The 4,497-nt window shown below is 43.1% G+C and overlaps 1 long non-coding RNA gene across 1 annotated transcript in view; it reads left to right on the forward strand.

The window, feature by feature from the left end:
- LOC112410701 (uncharacterized) overlaps window positions 1–3,970 on the forward strand; it is a 42,375-nt gene extending 38,405 nt beyond the window's left edge. Inside the window, exons 2-3 of the long non-coding RNA XR_003005475.1 lie at window positions 3,553–3,787; window positions 3,931–3,970. This is a non-coding gene — a long non-coding RNA (uncharacterized LOC112410701). The remainder of the gene's footprint in view (window positions 1–3,552; window positions 3,788–3,930) is intronic.
- Window positions 3,971–4,497: the final 527 nt, after the last annotated feature.

Genomic DNA, 4,497 nt, shown 5'->3' on the forward strand with positions numbered 1-4,497 from the left:
GTGAAGATACAAAGACAGAGAAAACCTCAGTTAATAACAACACAAACAGAACACCCCATCTGAAGGTAACTGGCAAAGACTTGAGGAGGTGTTTGCAGCTTCATGTCTATGGGAGGAAGGAAAGAGTTTCAAAGGGCATTAAAGGGACACAGTCCCTGCTGGCTGCTTCAGGATTTGAGCAGGAAGTCTGCTGCACGCAAGCCTCTGAGAGTTCCCCACCCAAGGGTCTCTCCACCAGGATCGTGGGCACCCCAACACCCTGAGTGCTAAACCCACACCTCCCCCCACTCTGCAGCCAGACCCTTGAACTTGCTCCCGAGTGCTGCCCGGAGAGCAGGTCCAGTGACTAAAGTGCTCGCAGAAATGCAGATCAGCACAAACTGGAGCTTTAGCGCCACTTTCTGGAAAACAAAAGCAAGTTTCCAGCAGCCAGCCTGGTGAGTTGTAAGAAAAGAGAAAACATAAAGGCTTTAGAATTCGGCCACAAGAGGGAGCAAGAAGCGTGAACAGGTCGGCCCATAAAAGTCCTAGAGAAGCCCAAACACAGCTGCACCAATGAGCAGTTCCCAGCTCAAGACAACCAGTGAATTTTTTTTTTTTTTTTTTTTTTTTTTTGCGGTACGCGGGCCTCTCACCGTTGTGGCCTCTCCCGTTGCGGAGCACAGGCTCCGGACGCGCAGGCTCAGCGGCCATGGCTCAGGGGCCCAGCCGCTCCACGGCATGTGGGATCTTCCCGGACCAGGGCACGAACCCGTGCCCCCTGCTTCGGCAGGCGGACTCTCAACCACTGCGCCACCAGGGAAGCCCCAACCAGTGAATTTTTAAAATCATCAAGGAAATACGCCATCACCAAAAAAGAAAATAGTAATTCTCCAACAACCTAGCTCAAATCCATGAAATATTGTGATCTAGATGATAAAAAAATCAAAATAGCTGTTTCGAGAAAACACTAGAGCAAAAAGACATCTGCACCCCCATGTTCACAGTTTAACCAAGCAGGACGCTATGGGGTCTTCCTAGGACAGACTCTCCTATGTCCTATACCTGCCTCGTTTGTAGAACAGCTTTAGTCTCCCAGGCCTCCCCTGTGTCACAGAAGGCTGGCTCAAGAGTTAATGATTGAGAGAATGTGAACATGTAGTAAAAAAGACGGCAGCTGGGCCAGGAGAACTGGTAACAATTTAAATGATAGATCAGCCATACAGCAGTCACAGAATATTTAGTTCCTCCCTGAAGGACATAGATAACAGTATCTAACACATATTCCTGAGTTGTTTTGCGGATACTAAAACCTCCACCAGGTGGAAGACGCCATGTTGCTGCATAATGACCATGAGCATGTAGCCACCAGACCAACTTACCAAGAATACTCTAACTGGCAAAGTCATGCTTGTCATGAAGGAGAAATAAAGACTTAACAGAGAGACAAAAGCTAAGGGAGTTGATCACCACTAGCACTGCCTTGCGAGAAATGGTGAAATGAGCTCCTCAAGCTGAAGTGAAAAGATGCTAATTAGTAACATGAAAACATACGAAAGTATACGACACAGGGCGAGTAACAGATCAACAGAAGTGCTGCTCGTGGGCGAGGGATATCAAGAATAATGAAGAAAGATAATGAACATCAACCATGGCCTCAAGACCAACTGCAAGTAGCAAGGCCTGTAACTTTCCTAACCCTAGTGTTTCAATATTTTTGAGTTATAACTAGCCACAATCTTAAAAAATCAAGGACAAGACAAAATAGGTTTAAGATGGGGCAAGAGAGAATCTGAGTGGTGCAAGGGGTGGACATTAGCACACACTGTTGCTGTCCTGTTCTTATCCCTTGGCTTTCTTCTCTACACAGAGGGGGCTGCTTACTGTGACTATCCAGAGCCTTTTTCCTTAGGGCTTTTGGAGAACCACAGCATACCAGAAGCAGTTGGTCTCCTTGGAAGCAGTTAATCAATGATGTATAAGGAGTTGTGTAGATAAATACCCCTGCTTCCTCTTCCTTCACTGGCACAACTCTGTAGGATCATCTACACTTCATTCCAGAGTTCACCATGGGAATGATACACAGTAGCCCAAAATGGTAACTGTCTTCAAAGTCATCCTTTTTCAGTTTCTTCTCTTCCTTGTCTCATTTCCCCACTCTTCTATGGGTGTTTATTGGGATCACCTTCCTAAAGAACTCCTGGCGTTAAAATCCTTGTCTCAGAGCTTGCATCTAAGAAAAAAACTAAGAATACCATTAACCATGTTTATCCTTAATTTGTGAAAACTCTCCTATTTTATTGTTATCACACAAGGTATCTTTTCTTAAGTAATCATGTGTGTGTGTGAAGTGTTCCCCACTACTACAAATATATTCTATGAAGGCAAGAATTCTTTTATTGGAAAAAAAATTTTTCATTGAAGTATAGTTGATGTACAATGTCATAAGTTACAGGTATATAATATACCATTTATAGTTACCATAAAATATTGGCTATATTCCCCATGTTGTACAATTACCCTTGTAGCTTATTTTGTACATAATAGGTTGCACCTCTTAATCATCTACCCCTATATTGCCCCTGCCCCCTTCCCCCTCCCAACTGGTAGCCACTAGTTTGTCCTCTATATCAGTGAGTTTGCTTCTTTTTTATTATATTCATTATTTTTTTTTATTCCACACGTAAGTGATATATCTGTTCTTCTCTGACTTATTTCACTTAGCATAATACCCTTCAAGTCCATCCATGTTGCTGCAAATGGCAAAATTTCTTTCTTTTTATGGCTGGATAATGTCCCATTGCATGCATGTACACCACATCTTCTTTATCCATTCATCTGTTGATGGACACTTAGGTTGTTTCCATACCTTGGCAATTGTAAGTCATGCTACTATGAACACTGGGGTACGTGTATCTTTTCTAATTAGTGTTTTTCTGTTTTTCTGATATATACCCAGAAGTGGAATTGTTGGGTCATCTGGTAGTTCTATTTTTAATTATTTGAGGAAACTCCATATTGTTTTCCACAGTGGCTGCACCAATTCCCACCAACAGTGCACGAAGTTTCCCTTTTCTCCACATCCTCTGAAGGCAAGAATTTTCTCTGCCTTGTTCACTACCATATTCCCAGGACTTATGACAGTGCCTAGCACATATTAAGTGCTCAAAACATGGAATAACTGAGTGTATTAAATAATTGATTTTCTAACGTTGGCTCATCCTTTCCTTCCCAGATGAATACTACTTGGTCATGATCTGTTATTCTTTTACTTTGAGATTAAATTCAATTTGATAATAGTTTCTGTAGCATTTGTATCTATGTTCATAGGTTAGATTAGCTATTTTTATCTTTTGCTGTCTGTGGTCAGTAGCTTCTAAGATAATCCTCAACTAGTCCCGCCCCTAGGTCCACACCAATGTGCAAACCTGTCCCCCTGAGTGAGGCCTGGACTTACCAACTTAGATATTATGATGAATAGAGTAATATGATATGAGATGGGATGCCATTTTCAAAATTAGATTATTACAAGGCTGACTTTCATTTTGGGTTTGCTCTCTCACTCCTTCTCAGATCACTTGCTCCTGGGCCAGCCAGCTGCCATGCCACGAGTTCTATGGGGAGGCCCATGTGGTAAAGGACAGGTCTGCCAACAACCACGTGAGTGAATTTAGAAAGAGCCTTCTCCCAGCCTTCAAAAAGAGCACGCAACCCCAATGACAGCTTTGTCTGCAACCTCAGGGAAGACCTTGAGCCAACAGCACCCAGCTACGCCACACCCAGATTCCTGACCCACAGAAACCGTGAGGTAGTAAATGTTTGTTGTTTTAAGCCACTACCTCTTGGGGTATTTGTCATGCAATAATATATAACTAATATGTTGCCTTGTGACATATCTATGTTGTGGCTATTCTGTTTCATAAAATGTGTTGCGCTTCCCTGGTGGTGCAGTGGTTGAGAATCTGCCTGCCAATGCAGGGGACACGTGTTCGAGCCCTGGTCCGGGAAGATCCCACATGCCGCGGAGCAACTGAGCCCATGCGCCACAGCTACTGAGCCTGTGCTATAGAGCCCACGAGCCACAACTACTGAACCCGTGTGCCACAACTACTGAAACCCACGTGCCTAGAGCCCATGCTCCGCAACAAGAGAAGCCACTGCAATGAGAAGTCCGCACACCACAAGGAAGAGCAGCCCCCGCTCACTGCAGCTAGAGAAAGCCCGTGTGTAGCAACAAAGACCAAACACAGCGAAAAATAAATACATAAATAAATAAATTTATTTTTTAAAAGTGTTGAGTAGCCATCCAACTTATTCTATCATCTGAATTATTATCACAAAATAGGAATTATCTGTTCCTTGAAGGTTGTGCATAAAATCTTGCTCATTCTAGCACCCTTTGAAAATGAAAGGATAGAACTTCAACTACTTGCAATTTTATTTTATTGGCCAACTTTATTGACATATAATTCCCCAAAAGTGTCCACTTCATTCAGATACTTGGTATAGGGAATTCAT

Source organism: Neophocaena asiaeorientalis, unplaced genomic scaffold, assembly GCF_003031525.2.
Source record: "Neophocaena asiaeorientalis asiaeorientalis breed wild unplaced genomic scaffold, Neophocaena_asiaeorientalis_V1.1 scaffold635, whole genome shotgun sequence".
NCBI classification, from domain to species: domain Eukaryota; kingdom Metazoa; phylum Chordata; class Mammalia; order Artiodactyla; family Phocoenidae; genus Neophocaena; species Neophocaena asiaeorientalis.